This window comes from Triticum aestivum, chromosome 3B, assembly GCF_018294505.1.
Source record: "Triticum aestivum cultivar Chinese Spring chromosome 3B, IWGSC CS RefSeq v2.1, whole genome shotgun sequence".
Taxonomy (NCBI): Eukaryota; Viridiplantae; Streptophyta; class Magnoliopsida; order Poales; family Poaceae; genus Triticum; species Triticum aestivum.
Genome location: NC_057801.1, coordinates 575,275,959 through 575,294,307, shown reverse-complemented (window position 1 = coordinate 575,294,307; position 18,349 = coordinate 575,275,959). Strand labels below are relative to the sequence as shown.

Here is an 18,349-nt window from a genome sequence, read left to right as displayed (position 1 = left end):
CCACCATGGAGCGCAGCGCAGTTAGTTCCTCTGCCGCTAGGGCTTCGAATAATGCCTCTAGGGCCAGTGCGGCTGTCTTATTTTCAGCGTGGAGTGTTGTATCTGGATCACTGGCGAGTGTGATTATTCCATTGGGTCCGGGCATTTTGAGCTTCATGTACCCGTAATGGGGTATAGCTTGGAAGATTGTGAATGCCTCTCGCCCTAACAAGGCGTGATATCCGCTGCCGAATGGGGCCACTTGGAATGTGACCTCTTCGGACCTGTAATTGTCCGGCGAGCCGAACACTACATCTAGCGTGATTTTTCCTGTGCAGCGTACTTCTCAACTAGGGATTATTCCTCTGAAGGTTGTGCTGCTTTGCTCAATGCGGCTCCAGTCAATTTCCATTTTTTGAAGGGTTTCTTCGTAGATGAGGTTTAATCCGCTGCCGCCATCCATGAGTACCTTGGTAAGACGAAAGCCGTCCACTATCGGACTGAGGACCAATGCGGCTGGTGCTCTAGCTGTTCGGAATTTAGGTTCATCGCTGGCATTGAAGGTGATAGCCATGTTACTCCATGGATTTGTTGTTGCTACTTGGTAGACTTCGGCGAGGCTGCGGATTGTTCGTTTCCGCATGTTATTTGATGCGAAAGTCTCAAAGACTGTTAATACCGTACTGGTACTACCGGGCTGGTTGCCCGGGGCTAAAAAGCCTTCGCCACTTTTGGCCACCTGCCGCAGTATCCAACATGCTCGAAGGCTATGTGTTGGAGTGGCGCCCTCCGTACTGTGGATTTTGCAGGGTCCGTTAAGCCATCCCTCCAGTACGGTTCCGTACCCTTTAGGGGTTTTTTGCTTCTTGGTTTTTAACCCAGGCGCTTGAGTATGACGCACCCTTTATTTCGGACTGGGGCTGTATTCAGGGCCGGATTGTCCCAAAACCTAGTTTCGGTTTTCCAGGCACTCTCCATCGCGCAGTATTTTTGTACAATGGTCGCTAGGTCGGCAAAGCGTGTAACTTCGCGACGACTGATGGCGTTTATGATTCCCTTGTCCGTGCAATTGTTGCAGAAAATTGAAATCGCGCTTTCTTCACGGCAGTCCATTATCCTGTTCACAACCAGGAGGAATCTGGCCCAGTAATGATGTACTATTTCATCGGGCTCTTGCCGTATTTGAGATAGATCGCTTATATTTGGGTGGGCGGGTGGAATTAAGTTCGGAACCCCGCCCGATCTGAGGCTCAAAGGCCAAGAAGCTTCTGGATTTGGAAGCTTGGTTTGTTGGATGCTTTCCAACAAATCTGGTCCGGTGCCTGACTTTAGGTTCAGTATTTGATTGGTGTCCGTCCCTATGCGGGAATCCGGCATGGAGGGATCGGGAATCCGGACATAGTTGGTTTTTAACATAGAAGAAGAGTCACCGCATTGTTCCTCTACCACAACAACGTGGTGGGTAACCTGGGGAGAGTTAATTTCTCTCAGATTGGTTTTAAGCCCAATCTGATCGTAGTCGGTAGCGACTCCCAGGGCGGCGATGCGATCCAAGAGCCCGTTTACGGAGGAGTGCTCAATCGGATCTAGCTGCTCGGCGAATTCCGAGCTGACGTGAAGATCGCTTTTAATGACCTGAGAGGTCATTGTCGGAGCGGTGGCCGAACAGGCGGTCATAAGAAAACCGCCTAGCCGGATAGTCTGGCTGGCGGCCAAAGCTCCCTTGACGACGGCGCCGTCTTTAAAGACGGGAAAAGGCATCCTTCCTGATGGCGACGACACAGAGGAACTCTCAATGAAAGCACCAATGTCGGTGTCAAAACCGGCGGATCTCGGGTAGGGGGTCCCGAACTGTGCGTCTAGGCGGATGGTAACAGGAGACAAGGGACACAATGTTTTACCCAGGTTCGGGCCCTCTTGATGGAGGTAAAACCCTACGTCCTGCTTGATTAATATGGATGATGTGTGTTACAAGAGTAGATCTACCACGAGATCAAGGAGGCTAAACCCTAGAAGCTAGCTTGTGGTATGATTGTTGTTCGTCCTATGGACTAAAGCCATCCGGTTTATATAGACACCGGAGAGGGCTAGGGTTACACAGAGTCGGTTACAATGGTAGGAGATCTACATATCCGTATCGCCAAGCTTGCCTTCCACGCCAAGGAAAGTCCCATCCGGACACGGGACGAAGTCTTCAATCTTGTATCTTCATGGTCTTGGAGTCCGGCCGATCGTGATAGTTCGGCTGTCCGGACACCCCCTAGTCCGGAACTCCCTCACCTTGCTTACGAGGGCCCGAGCTGCGGCGTGATGGCCGCCTAGACCAGCATGTATTTCAGCCAAGAGTTGATGTCCCTCCTCTTTGGTGTGACGTCCGGATAATTAAGCTTAGTAATTCCCTTTTAATGATGACACATCACCGCGATTACTATTGTTAACCTCGTGATGATTCAATCCTATTCGAATTCAAAAGTCAAAAACAAGTCAAACGGTAAAAAAATTCAAATATTAAAACTAAAATGTTTGGGGGTGCCAAATAATGCATAGGTAATTATGGTGGAGAAACCATATTTTTATAAAATGTTTAGATGCACTTAAGTGATTAAAATAGTAGGTAAAACTATTAAATAAATGCCTTTTGAATATTATAAAATGCTAAACTATTTTGATTAGGGGTAAAACTTTTTGTGAAAGTAGTTGGAATTGTAACTCTATTTTAGGTATGGGTTTTACTTTTTGTAAAACTATAAACTATTAGATAAATAAAATAAAACGGAAATAAAAAGTAAAAAAATAAAACAAAACAATAAAAAGAAAAGTAAAATGGAAAGCCTACTACTGTGCTACTGGACCATAGGAAACTACAGTGCAGCCCAGCCCATCCCGTAGCCATCCCCTACCTCCTGTTCACGGGAGGGGGATCATGGCTCACATCCACGCCTCCATGGTGGATGATGGCGCCGTGTCGATCATCCGGCCAACCCCCCCCCCCCCCCCCCAGTTGTATAAGACCGTCCCCGTGCCCCTCAGTGAACCCTAGCGCAAATCCTCTCCCTTCGCCATTGTTGACGCTCAAAAATGGCATGATCGCAAAGAGTGACTTGAGTCAGTAATGGAATGAGGTTGAAATTATGAGTTCATGTCACCATTTGATGGCCCTCGTCAAGATGATCGAAATAAATATGAAGATGGACAAAAACGGAGCTCAAGTGCAAAAGATATGACAATTTCGGAGATACCCGTTTTGACACCAGATTAAAGAATGGCATGAAACCTAATTAAGAAGGCCTCGGATGGAAAAAGTTACAACTGCAAAGTTGTGCGTCTCATCGAAACGGTGGATTTTGATATAAAAATCATCTTAATCCGAGGTCGTATGCAACCTGTGTAGACAAAACAAGGTCAGAAATAGAAGCTGCTGAGTCATTTCGGACCGACCGAGTTGATTTGATCGGTGAGACCGAGTTGGTCCGAAAATTTACCAGAGAGTTGGCAATGTTGACTCGGTAGGACCGATATGAACCAATGGTGAGACCGAGTTGGTCCGAGAAATTACCAAAGATTCTTGTCCGAGTTAGGTTAGGGTTTTTGATGTTTTGGATGGAATTTTTAGTCCTTTTCTTGTACGGGAAGTCCAGCCGCCTCATAAATAGATGAGAGGTGATGGCCGATTGAACAACACACAATCGATCAAATCATCTATCACTTTTTATCTTTTATCGTTTCTCCTTAACTCTAGTTCTTCTTCTTCCTCGTTCTTCGTCTGTTCTTCTTGTTGCAGGGCGGCGAACCTCGAGGCCCTAGGGGCGATCAGGTCGACCTAGGGCAGCCCATAGCCGCCGCGCGCCCAGACGGGGTCCCTCCCGGGCATGTGGGGTTTCGGGTCCTCAAAAAGCGCCCGGTGGATTGTCTTGCGTACCGCGCTTCCGGCGGGTCTCCTTCGACGTGAGCTGCGGTGCATCACCCCCGGCGTCGAGGGTACACGGTGACGTGTTCGTGTGTCAAACACTTTTTGGCGACTCCGCTGGGGAAGAAGTTTTGAACGGTCTCCGGCATGTTCTTGCTACGAAAGGATCGTCATCTAGGGTTTGCAATCTACAAAGGTAATATGAATACCCAATTCCCTACTGTAGATGCAAATAATTCATATGGTGTTACTAGATCGTTCAATGAGTATACTCTATCGGCTAGCCTTAGTTTTTTCAATAATGCATCTAATTACGTGCAAGGGCCGATTCAAAGTAATTTGCATGCTTCAACTTCTTATGATACTAGTAACCTGCACCATATGTATCCCAAATCTCATGCATCGGCAACCCCACAAATTGGTATGCCGATGAACAACATGGTGAGTTCAGCTAATAAATTTGAAACACCTTATGTTAGATTTTCCAATGCCATGCAAGAAAGTGTTTCACCCTTTTATTCATCGGTAAGTAATGTGCAATATACTAATCCAACCATGCTGATGAACGAGAGAATTAGCCATGCTACTACTAGTTATTCAGCCAATTATTCCCAACCGTCATATGCTACACCTCATGATGATAATTTTTCAGCACCATACACAACTGTAGATGTTCATAATTCGGCTTCCGACCTTCCTGGTCATAGCCGAATGAATGTAAATTTTACAGGAGCGGTTATGCCCAATATTGTAGAAGATGAGGTAGTAGTGGCTGCATTGAAGAGTTTAGCCCAAAATAAGAGGATTAGTGCTCTTTGTCTTGAACAACATGAAAATGGGCTATTTCCTGATTATGCCGCAATAAAAGCTAGAGTTTTACAAGAAGATGCATCTTTGCCAATTGATAAAATTGGCGAGCAAAAATATGGTTTTACAACAAAGCATATGCCTTCACCTAGTACTACATCATATTATAGACCACTACACAATTGCAAAATTTCGGCAACACTCGTGTGTCATTGCCGAAAGAATCTAAAAGCATTGGGGGGCAAACATATCCGAAGTGGGCTGAAATTGAGAAAAAACTTAAAGCCAATTTTGCCGCTCGCCGCCAGAAACAAATAGAGAAGGAATTGGCTCAAATAAAAGAAGCATTGCCAATTGGTAGAATCAATGAAATGAAGGATGATTCGGAACATGAAGGTGCTTCGATTGAAAAAGCTGAATCAAGTAGTTTATATTCTGAGTCCATCAAACCCAAAGCGGCAAGCATTATTGAGAAAGGGCATCGCAAGCATAGAAAAATGACCGTGCTTGATTTTTCTGAAGTTAAGGGAACCTACTTCCTGCCCTATGAGTTCCGTGCCGTAGAAATTGACAAGCCTCAAGCACAAGAGCAAGTAGCCGAACAAAGTTCGGCTAATAAGAATCTCCAAGGTAATGATGCACGGAATAAAGAAAAAGATGATGAAAAGGCGTTGGAGAGTCATGCAAATTCGAAGCTAGATATTGTTCAAGTCACTCCACCATCGTTCTCTCCCAACATATTTGAAGAGGTATGCATAGCGAGTAATTTACCTATCTTCAGATTTGGCCACAACTTTATTATTGATGCATCTATAAGAAATATTCTGATAAGTAATTTTGAAAGACCAATGAAGAAGGGTAATTTACTTGTTAGCAATAAAATTGTTATGGAACATATCGGTCAACCCATTGCGCCATTTATAAAGACCGATAATGACTTATTGTTACAGCGAAAGCTTTCCCCGTTGCTTTATCTAAAGTTCATATCTAGTTGGGTAGCTTTTCTTATTTCGTACTTGGCTTGCACTTGGTCTCAACTGAGACATGTATGTTCTAAATATCTTTGTTTCGGAAATTTAAGCCAAGGTTAAATTCTATTGAGAAAACGGATGATAATATAATATCTTATCGAAAGACATCGGACATAGAGTGGAAAAACACAATGCATAGCCGAATGGGGAGATTCCAAATCTAAACCATTCGTTTGCTTATCTCCAAAGCCGTTCACACAGCAAGATCGGCTAGAAAACAAGAAGTATACCTTCAATTCAAGCATGTGTGATCAAATATTTGATTTGTTGCTGAAAAATAATTACATTACAATTCTTGATCACTATGTTAATCCATCAATCGAAGGACAAATGTATTGTAAGTTGCATGATTCGTCCAAGCATAATTTTGAGGATTGCAACATGTTTCGTCAAATAGTTAAATCGGCCATTGAAAAAGGACGATTGAAGTTTCTTGAAACACCAAGAAATGACCAGTCTATTCTGATTGGTCCCGATGGCAAAAAGTTTTTGCATCGGCTGCTTCAAGCCGATCCATTTAAAGAGAAGGTAAAAACTGCAGGTGATGGGATCAAGCTTTCAAGTAAAGAAGTTGTTGAAGAGTATAATGAACATAATCTTGAGGGCGAGAATTCCATCGAAGATACAATGGAGACGCCAAGGACTGGGTGGCAGCAAGCAAATCCAATGATCGACGAAAGCAAACCAAAAGAAAACAAAGGCTGAAATAAGCGCAAGTGTAAGAGCTCAAAAATCACCTTCACTAAACTATTGGATAAATATCAAAAGAAGAGTGAAGAGAAGAATACTTATTGGCCAAATCGTGCAAAGAAACCAAGATCACCCCCAAGGCGCAAATATGAGGATCTGTATTGGCAAAGTGAGAATTTTAATGCAACATGTTTATATCCTTATTTTGGGCCGCCAATGCCAATGCCGTGGATGCCTCCCTATGCTCATGTAGATACTTCATCATGGGACATGTATGATACAAGGGCACATTCTCCATCTTATTCTAGACCATCTCACCAATACTATGCAGCCCAAAGAAGATCAACATTTGAACAATCACGCGTCAAAGACCGTTTCAATCATAAGGAATCGGTCCAGAGCTCAAGGAAGAAGAAAGAGGTGGTCAAGCAGGTTTACCGCATTAAAAGAGAAGGTCGTAAGAGTGCAATTTCAGATTTGATCTCAAATGAAAAAGAGCCAATTAAAGTGTTGACATTGGCTACTATAGGCAATGAGACAAAGCAACCAATTATTGAGTGTCGAAGTGCCAAATCTAAAGAAAAGAATTTGAGAGTGCACAAGGCCAAAAAGGAATTGCCATTGGTCAAAAACAGAATCACAGCCAAGATGCCCGCTCGGCTTATCATATTGGCAAAAGAAGAAATTACAAAAACTTAATGCACAAGAACTTGAAGAAAGGAACATGGCATGGGTTCCCAAAGGAAGTGCTCAAAATAAGAATTATGTGCAATCTTCCATTACAAGAAGTGCGGCAAAGGTGAAGAAGGAAAAGAGTGAAAACTATGAAGGACCAAGCCGAAGGTTTCAACATCTTTGGTCTACACATTATCCATATTCTTCAACTATGCCATTAACGCCTATGCCATGGAATTCGTCATCAGGTATGATTGGTAACCCTCAATGGGCTTATTTTAATCCATGGATGCAATATGATTTCTTACATCATGAAAGGGTATTGCCAAATCACTATACATTTGATTAGCTACAAGTTTTTTGCTGATCCAAAGGGCTGAAATACTTGATTTGTCATTTCATTTGTTTATTTCGGCTATATGTGCTTTGAATGAAGTTTACATGGTAATGGCTGACATTTATTTATCGTCCTAAGATTATGTCAATGCATGGCCGGTGTAGTATCCTAACATCGTCCTTAGTTCAATAGAAAACCAAAACAAGCCTCATACCACTTAAAAATATTTTTGCACAATAATAAAAGCCGAATATGAAATTTTATTCGGTTTGGAGCTTTTGGTTGCCATAGGTGCTATACATATTGAGGCGTTGGATGATTCGTTATGAGTAGTACAAAAAATATCCAAGAATTATCAATGTTTTGACGAATCACTTATAGTTTATCTTGAGGTATGTCTAGATGCAAAATTTACCTTGGGTTCCTTTAACATTGTTCATATTTCTAGACATGACAATTCAAGAGAGTTGGTACAGCAAGCATCTGGCTACTATGTTAATCATGGTGTATTGCATTTATGTCAATAGCCGATGCTTAGTCTCGTCAACAGAGGTAAGGCCGAACCGAAGTCCACCGCTTCGGCCACTAATAAATTTTTTTATGCAGGCGAAAGTAAGGATCGGAGAAAGTTTATTGTTGATTATCTGCAAAATCCTAGCAAAAGGGTGAATAATATGATTCAGAGGATGACCTTGAGATAGATATCTATGGAGCTTTATCATCGGATTGTTAAGGAAGTTGAGAAGGTTTCACCCAATTTTGCATCAAGGATTCAAAGAAATAATGGCCGATATATATTTATCAACCAAGCACATGCAAAGTGGCCGATGGAGTGTTGACACCATCCTTAGAACTAACACGGTACAAGTTATTTTTCAGCATACTACCTTTGCTGAAAAACAGGGGGCATGTGTTGACGCTCAAAAATGGCATGATCGCCAAGAGTGACTTGAGTCTATAATGGAATGAGGTTGAAATTATGAGTTCATATCACCATTTGATGGCCCTCGTCAAGATGATCGAAATAAATATGAAGATGGACCAAAACGGAGCTCAAGTGCAAAAGATATGACAATTTCGGAGATACCCGTTTTGACACCAGATTAAAGAATGGCATGAAACCTAATTAGGACGGCCTCAGATGGAAACAGTTACAACTGAAAAGTTGTGCGTCTCGTCGAAACGGTGGATTTTGATATAAAAATCGTCTTAATCCGAGGTCGTATGCAACCTGTGGAGGCAAAACAAGGTTAGAAACAGAAGCTGCTGAGTCATTTCGGACAGACCGAGTTGATTTGATCGGTGAGACCGAGTTGGTCCGAAAATTTATCAGAGAGTTAGCAATGTTGACTCGGTAGGACCGATATGAACCAATCGGTGAGACCGAGTTGGTCCGAGAAATTACCAAAGATTCCCGTCCGAGTTAGGTTAGGGTTTTTGATGTTTTGGACGGAATTTTTAGTCATTTTCTTTTACGGGAAGTCTAGACGCCTCATAAATAGATGAGAGGCGATGGCCGATTGAACAACACACAATTGATCAAATCATCTATCACTTTTTATCTTTTATCGTTTCTCCTTAACCCTAGTTCTTCTTCTTCCTCGTTCTTCGTCTGTTCTTCTTGTTGCAGGGCGGCGAACCTCGAGGCCCTAGGGGCGATCAGGTCGACCTAGGGCAGCCCATAGCCGCCGCGCACCCAGACGGGGTCCCTCCCGGGCGTGTGGGGTTTCGGGTCCTCAAAAAGCGCCCGGTGGATTGTCTTGCGTACCGCGCTTCCGGCGGGTCTCCTTCAACGTGAGCTGCGGTGCATCACCCCCGACGTCGAGGGTACACGGTGACGTGTTCGTGTGTCAACAGCCATGCCGCTTTATCCCCCCCCACCATGGTTGTCTCTGTCATCACCATCGATCCGTCGCCCGCGAAGCCACAGAGCGCTCCACGCCGTACCGCCATGTCCAGGAGGTCCACCTCGACGTCCTCTTTCTCCTCACCAACGCACGCGAGGCCAGGCGCTCTACATCATCGCCATCGACTTTGTCTTCTTCATTGGTGCCCAGAGCTCGTGACCGACGATTCACCGCCTCCTGCAGCTACTAAACTACCACCGGCCTTTCTTGCGCCTCATGGTGAGCTCCCAGTCGAAACCCCTCTCCTCTAGGCTTGGTTCGTTGTTTCCTACTGCTACTACCATCGCCACCGTAGCTCGTTGCCGTCGTTGCACCTGTTGCCACCACGCTCGTCACTGACCGCTGACGCGGCCGAAGCTTCGGCCACGCCCGTTAGGGCTGCTGCTTGTCTGTGTCGCGCCCTCACGCCCGCACCGCCGCTCACTCGTTGCCCTGTGCGTGAGCTCGCGCCTGCTCGCTGCTATTCTGCTGCATCTACTTCGCCCCACCCCGCGTGCCCCGCGCTTTGACTTCGGCTGCTTGCTCTGCTGCCCGCTGCAGTGCTGCTAGCCGGCTCGCCGACCGCGCCTTGCTTCGCTTAGCTCACACCCGGCCACGCACGCGCCTGTGCCCGCCGCGGATCTCTGGCCGCGAACGGCTGCGCCTAGTCGTGCCTCTGCTCACCCCTACTGCTCTACCGCTGCGCCACTGCTCTGCTTTGGGGCTGCGCTGCTGCTCTACCGCCGCTGCTACTAGCTAATGGTGCTGCTGCTGCGTATTTGCTTTTTTTTGATAAATCTCGCCAGTCTTTATTCAAACCAACAAAATGTTCATGGGTACAATGTTCAGGCCATGAGGCATGCCTAACCAGACATGTCGACCTACAGAAAGACCACTAGCAAACTTGGCGAGATCATGGGCCTCGAAAGTAAAGTTCCTACTGTCACAGCCCTAGTTTAGCCTTTGCTTGTCCTTGCATGATCATCATGTCATCATGTCTAAAATTCATTTAAATATGAAATGGGGATTCTCAAACCCTAGCACCAAATGAATTCGACTAGGGTCAAAATAAAATCTTTTTCATTGAACTCAAAATGCCCTTTAAAAGTGTTCAACATTTCTGGATGGAGGTGGAAGCATCTACCAAAGATGGTTTACATTTTTTTTCAGGACATATTTGGGCTTTGAATTAATTCAAACATATTTGAATTGGAGCTATTTAAATGCTATATATATTTTAGGTGGTCCAAAAATGTTGGGAATTGTTATGGGTCACTGGAATAATTCAGACAACACCCCTAATTATTTCCAGTATCGTATAAAATGGTTTAGTATTTTTACTAAATGAAAACAAAACAGAACAAAATAGAAAACTGAAATAAAAAAATAACACACAGAGAGAGAGAGAGAGAGAGAGAGAGAGAGTTAGTACCTGGGCCTTACCTGGCGCCACCAACCGGCCCAACACGGTCCAGCCCACCGCCACTCCCCCCCTCTTTCCTGGCTCTCCCCCTCCCCCTCGCTTGCCCGCAGCCATGGCCGAACGCCACCATCGCCACCGACGCCGTTCGCCGCGGCCACAACCACCGCTTAGCCTCCCCAACACGTCCAGGAGCTCCGCCTCCATCGTCTACGCCTCCTCGAGGACACACGCGCCGCTGGACGCCCTCGGACGCCTACACCGCCGCCATCTTCAAGCTTCGGCCGCCGGAGATCGTCGACGCCGATTTGCCGACCCCGGCGCATCCCCGAGCTCGCTGACCACCTCATCGCCTCGCTGTGAGCTCCACTGCATTTCCCCTCCCTCCTTTTGCTCGCCCCCACACCGTAGCGCCAAACCTGACCTTGGCCGAACTCCGGCCGCCGCGGATGACCTCGCCGTGCCCAAGTCCGGCCACCTCGCGCCCTCCCCCTGCCACCGTTGGATGCGCACGAGCCCTAGCTCCTCGTAGATGGGCTCAGCCATCGATTTGATCGCCGGAGCCGCCGTCCCGATCATCGCCGCTGTGATCTAAGGTAGCCGGTGGTTAACCTCCGGCATGTCTGACGTGGCAGCATCATTAGCAGCTAATGGCGCCACTAATAGAACCAACACCCACTGACATATGGGCCCCACTGCCTAACTAACCCTGATTTAGTTTTGTTTAAATTAAATTAACCCCGCTGGTCCCACAGGTCAGATTGACTTGGCCACGTCACCTGTTGACCCGACCCCATCTGTTAGTGGCACAAACAACGCTGGTTCACTGACCAATGGACCCCACTGGTCAGGTTTGACCCGGGGCAGTCCTGTTGACCGCTGACGTCACCCTGACGCAATGCTGACGTAGTAAACAATTTCTGTATTTAAAATAATTCAGGAATTCCAGAAAATGTTCAAAACTTCTAAAATTCATAGAAAATCAACCGTAACTCCAAATGAAATAAATTATATATGAAAAATGATCAAAAAAATCCAATCTATCCATCTGTTCTGGTTTCATGCATGTTAGAACAACTTATAGCTGCTGTTTAGCACAAATCATATAAATGACATCTAAACCTTCACATATGGAGTTTGAATTTGAATCTTGGGTTCAAACCAACTCCATTTAACCTGCTGCTAGATGCATTAGCTCAAACCACATCATATTGCCATGTCATGATCATGCATCATATTGTGCATTGCATTGATTGTGTTTCTTCTTTGTTTGTCGGTGCTTGTCCCTTCTCAGTAGACGTGTACCGACGATGTGATCGATGACACCAATGAAGAACTATATTATCTTCAGAAGTGCCAGGCAAGCAAACCCCCCTTGTTCATTCCGATACAATCCCACTCTCTCGCTCCTGCTCTCTTTTACTGCATTAGGACAACAACGATTCATCTGTTACTTGCTGCGGTAGTTGAACCCCTTATCCTCTGCATGACCTGTCATTGCCACAGTAAATAGATGAAACCCACTAGCATGAGTAGGAGTTGTTTGAGCCCTGTTGTGCCTACTCATTCATGTTTGTTGTCATGCCTGCTATTGCTTAGAGTTGAGTCAGGTCTGATTCATCGGGAATGAATCAGAGGTGTGTGAACATGTCCTACTGTGTGTGAGCTAAGTGTGTGAACACGATTTGGTAAAGGTAGCGGTGAGAGGCCATGTAGGAGTACATGGTGGGTTGTCTCATTGGAACCGTCCTCGGGAACTGAGTTCTGTGTTTGTGATCCATGAACAGTTACTACCACACATTGGGTTCCGGTAACTCGACCCCTCTTGACTTATTAATCAACATGATCTCTGTCCAGGAGTTGCAACTAGTTTCTGGTGTTTGTAGGTAGTGTTAGTAGTCTACCAAGTGGCACCGGTACAGGTGGGTTTGGGACAGACTAGGCATCGTGGCACGGTGTACCAAGCGTAGATCCACCCGTCGAGGTGGGCTTGGGAACCCTTCTCACATCGGTTGGGGCCATGAGCGACACCCCGGCCGGATCTCCTTGCGGATGGAACCCGAATAGGCGATAAACCTGGACGAGAGACTTGTGTGGTTAGTCAGGTCGTGGCCGACTCCCTCGCCAGGCTTCCACTTGAAGGTTGCCGAGATACATGACATGTACATGGCGGTAAGTGGCGAGAGCGTGTGTGAAGAAGTACACCCCTGCAGGGTTAATATGATCTATTCGAATAGCCGTGTCCGCGGTAAAGGACTTCTGGGTTGCCTGTACAATTCATAGATAACTTGAAGTGGATACTCTAAAATACGCAAGATAAGCGTGAGTGCTATGGATGGCGTTCTCGTAGGGAGACGGGAGCAGATCCATAGTGGTGTATTGATATGGTGAATATGTGGACTCGTGTGCGCCACCTCAAAAGAGTTACTTGCAGTCGTAGTTCAGGATAACCACCGAGTCAAAGCTGGCTTGCTGCAGTTAAACCCCACCATCCCCTTTGTTGACAATGATGCATATGTAGTTAGTTCTGATGTAAGTCTTGTTGGGTACATTTGTACTCACATTGCTTAATTTATGTTTTTGCAGAGAGACTTCAGTCTCACTAGTAGTTCCACGTGGGCTTCGACGTTTAGCTTGTTACCTCAGCTACGATCTTGTGCCCTCGGCAGGATCTGGTAGTTAGTCAGGCTTCTCAGCCTTTTTCATTTGTAGTTGTCTGTACTCAGACATGTTAAGCTTCCGCATGTGCTTTGACTTGTATGCTCTGAATGTCGGGTCATGACACCCATGTTTGTAATATCTCGCTCCTCGGAGCCTATTGAATAAAATACTTGAGTTGTAGAGTCATGTTGTGATGCCATGTTGTATTTGCACATATCGAGCATATTGTGTGTATGTTATTGAAATGCTTGGTATGTGTGGGATCTGACTATCTAGTTGTTTATCCTTAGTAGCCTCTCTTACCGGGAAATGTCTCCTAGTGCTTCCACTGAGCCATGGTAGCTTGCTACTGCTCCGGAACACTTAGGCTGGCCGGCATGTGTCCTTCTTCGTTCCTGTGTCTGTCCCTTCGGGGAAATGTCACGCGATGAATACCGGAGTCCTGCTAGCCCAGTGCTATAGCCCGGATTCACTCGCTGATGACCGACACGTTCGATGCTGGGTCATGGATGCCTGTTGATAAGCATATTTCATATATATAATTTTGGCATACAAATATACCATTTGTTGAGTTCTGACATTAATTTTTGCTATGAAATACTGAATATTTGAATGATAATCATATAAGAGCATGTTGACTAGTGAATTGTTTCTTTTGCAGAAAAGTGCGAGAAGGCACTATAAACTTCAAGATTCAGTCGATTGCCAAACGCGATGAGACTTGGGGCTGGAACGAGAGAATGAGGGACCCGAGCGAGAAGAAAAGAAATATCCAGGGGCAAGCTAATGTTGGAGGATCATCTTGAGAAGAAAGGAAGCAGGAGGGCCAAAGTGAAAAAATGGCAGATCATAGGAGGTCAAAATCCCTAGACGCCCTGATTCCCAAATCGGGCCTGGCATCTCACCTCTCTCCCTCACCCTTCCTTCTCCACCTCCGGCCGCTGCCGCGGCCAGGCCGGCGTAGCAGTGCGCCACCCAGCCATCCATCCATTCCATCTCCACCACGCACCACCAGCACCATCTCCTTCTCCTCCCCGAATCCATCCATCTATCCATCCACCATGCCATCACATCACCAGCACCCCTCACTCCTAGCGCCATTACTCCACTTCCTCTGCTTCCCTTCTTTTCTGAACCTCAACGCCTTCTGTTGCTGCTCCCTCTCTCAACGCCTCCTGTTGCTGCTCTTCTTGCGACCCTGCTGCTGCTCCTTCTTCCCTTACCTCGCTGCTGTTCTTCTCTTTCTCTCTGTACCTTGCTGATGTCCCATCTCTCCTAGCGCCGCTGCTGCACTTCTTCTGAAGACCTCTCACCATGTCCCTGCTGCTGCATCTTCCTTCTTCTCTGAACCCAAACTGCTGCTGCTTCTCTTCTCTCTTTACTTCTTGCAAAATTCTGTAAACTGCTAGGTGAACTTGTGTACTGTTCTGAATACTTAACTTTCTGTAAGGTTCAGACTTTGTAAAATTCAGAATTGAGATGTGTATGGTGTGTAATGTTCAGATTTGACTAGTGTAAGCATCTTGTTATTTGTTCAGTTTGGTACTGGTATAATATAATACTTGTTATGTTGGATTTGACTAGTGGAGGCCTTGTTAATTTGAGAGATTATTGATCTATTAGAATTTGCTTCTGTGAATTAGTATTCTTTTAGCATATGAATGTGTTCACCCCTTGTTTGTTTGTTTGTTTGTTCCTTACTGAAATTTATTCCATTGTCCATGTGTTAGCTCTAGTACATGTGCTATATAAATACATGTGTGTTTGTGGTGTAAACCATCTATATTGAGTCTTATAATCTTGTTTCTCCCATCTCTTACATGTTAGATAGTCATTTGTGTTCACTTCCCTTTTGTCGATAATGTCCGTGTTAGTATTTTAATTTCTCAAGCATTACGAAAATACCAAAAAGATTGTTGAAGATAATCTGAACCTTTCTGTACTTTATTTTGCATTTTCTTTGTCAACGATCTTTGGGAACGACCTTGTTAGTTTAGGTTTTATTTTCTGCATTCATCTCTTAAAATTGTGTTACCTAGATTTAGCCGAGCATAGTCGCCGTCGCCTAGTCCCTGTGGAGAACACGACACCCGTAGTTTGGGCATAAAAACCCTGCTATATTACAAACGATCATTTTGGTGCCGTTGCCGGGGACTAGTGTCAAGTGACCGTGTTAGGCTATAGACTAGGTTTATTTTAGTTCCGTGTTTAATTCGTCGTATATTTCATTTTCTGCGTTTCTTTTATATATTTTTTTCCTTGCTGTTGCTTCGGCTTATTAGGATACTAACATTCTGACTAGTATTTACTGTTTATGAGTGTGCGTAGGAAATCTGAACTATTTACAGGTTGATTGATAGTTACACTTGGTGGAGATATGGCGATGCTTCGTGATGTTTGGATGCCAAGCAACCAATGCTATTTCACAGGGCCACTTTGGCCGTCTTTTGAGGCGGAAAATTTTGAGCTAAAGCCTGGTCTTATTGCTTTGGTTCAACAACATCAGTTTGGAGGGTTGCCTAATGAAGATCCTTACGAGAACTTGCTCCGAGTCATGGAGTATTCAGATACAGTAAAGTACCATGGAGTTCCTCAAGAAGCTATCAAGTGCATGTTGTTCACATTCTCTCTCCGAGATGGTGCTTGTGCTTGGTATCGATCCTTGCCATAAAGATCATTCAGTTGGAATGAGATATCACGAGCTTTCTTGGATAAATATTTCCCACTACACAAGCAGTCCGCAATTCGAGATGAGATCTTCAATTTCATTCAGCATGAAGGCGAGAGCTTGAATGATGCTTGGGAGAGATACAAAGCCTTATTCAGGAGATGTCCTAATCATGGGCTCGAGAGATGGTTAGAGTTGCAGATATTCTATAGAGGATTGACTTCGAACACTCGAGCTTATGTCGATATGGCAGCGGGTGGAGCTATTACAAACAAGACACTTGATGAAGCTTTTCTGCTGATTGAGAGCATAGCTTTCCACCAACTTCAGTGGTACAATAAGAAGCCCACATCTGATTCATTGGTTTGCTTGCAACAAATCACTACACCTCAACCACCAATTCTTACACAAAAGCATGAGCCTCTATTTCAGTGTGACAAGGTTGAGCTTGCATGGATTATATTTGACGATGATGACACCATTCTAGTTGACACACACGCTACAGATCATCTGGTACTAGTGTTGGAGATTCAGTTTTGCATTGTGATGAGGGATGAGCCAGAGCTGCAGTTCGTTGCTTTTGATATTGAGGAGTCACCTTTAGTTGATATTGATCATGTGCTGCTAGAGCCAGATATGGAGAAGTTCGCCTTTGATGATGTTAGCTGCATTGATTCTTCAACACTTGAGCCTGAGATGGAGAGCTTCATGGTTGATTATGGTGAGGTGGATTCAGATGTCAAGGAGTCAAGCTCTATTTCACTTGTTGACACGAATCCGATGGAAATTTCTACTACCACACCTCACTTGGTATCTTCAATGGAGGTAGTCCTGAAGCTTCTTCCTAACTATCTCAGGTATGATCTCAGCTTTCTCAACAAGATATGCCATATCATGGATACTGCCTATGCACCATGTGACTTGTTGTTGATACATGTTCCTGACTTGCTCAATAGATATACTTATATGATAGGGTACTCTATCGATGACTTAGAGGGCATTCTCTTTGTCACTTGTATTGGCTTGGTTGTTGAGTGTTCTTTCAGGTTGATGCTTGTGTACCATTTACTGCGAGTTTACCGAGTTCGAGATGACATTCCCTGGGATCCTGGTGGACTCAGAGCATGGGGATGAGGAGAAGCAAGGGGGCACACACGAGGAAGGGAGAAGCTGGAGCAGGCATGAGGATAGAGAAGCAAAAGAAGAGGAGCTGCAGTTGGTGAGGTGATCGAGCGAGTGCTACATCATCAAAGCCCGATGAGCTGTTTCATGACCCATTCCGAGTATATCATCCATTGATACATGCTGAAATCAAATGTTATTTGGGTTGCTTAAGCCATTTCTTAAATGTCGTCCCACTGAATTTTACCTTTGACATATGATGCTTGATGTGAATATGTGAACTGAATCGTGAATGCCTTGTAAACTAGTGATCTACATACTGCTTGTTTTGCTGAAACTAGTGAAAGTTATTAGTTTTGAGTGCTCAAATCCCCAGTACACTAGAAAACTTAATCATTTTATGCTTTTACCTCGATACACCTAGATCATTAAGAGTCAGATGCTGAGTTTGTGCCTAATGTGTTCCCATTGAGAGCAATCACCTAACCACTATGGATTAGCATGCTATGTTCCCTGGATCGGTAGCATGTGAACCAGACATGGAGAAGCGATGATTCCTGTTTTTGTGCTTATGCGTTGTTCATTTAAGATAAGTAATATTTAATAAATAAGTCTGGTCTACCTACAGTAGCATGTCATGTTCCCTGGATCGGTGGCATGTGAAATCTGGTAGCTTGGACAGTAATAAATAAATAAAAATGTAATTGTCGAACCAAGTGTATACCATGTTCTCGGGATCGGTGGTATGTTCCTTTGGGGAGACAAACAAAAAAAACTAAACTAATAATTGGTCGATCCAGGTGTATACCATGTTCTCGGGATCGGTGGTATGTTCCTTTGGTGAGATCGATAAAATATTATCATTGCTTTACTTCTGTAAATAAGTGATTTGATCACAAGTTTATGTTCTTTTTTGTGCTCGGGATCATGCTCTCTTTAGGAACCTTTGGCACAATCATCATTTGAACTTGTTGATTCACTTTTATCATTGTAAAAGTTTAATATGATTGAGTCTACTAGTATCCTATTGCTTTGTAGCACTCTTGCCATTGATTTGCACTAGTTAAGTCCAAAGCATGCATTGTTTAGAGATCTACTTCACTTGGCATTCTCTAGTCAGCTCACTGTTCACTGTCTAGCTCTTGTCATATGCCTATACTTGAGGA

General features: G+C 44.7%; 1 non-coding gene across 1 annotated transcript; it reads right to left on the bottom strand.

Moving 5' to 3' along the window:
* Positions 1 to 16,129: 16,129 nt before the first annotated feature.
* Positions 16,130 to 16,240, bottom strand: LOC123073012 (small nucleolar RNA R71). Its single transcript, XR_006435539.1, has one exon. It is a non-coding gene; the product is annotated as a small nucleolar RNA R71 (small nucleolar RNA).
* Between the last annotated feature and the right edge of the window lie 2,109 nt (positions 16,241 to 18,349).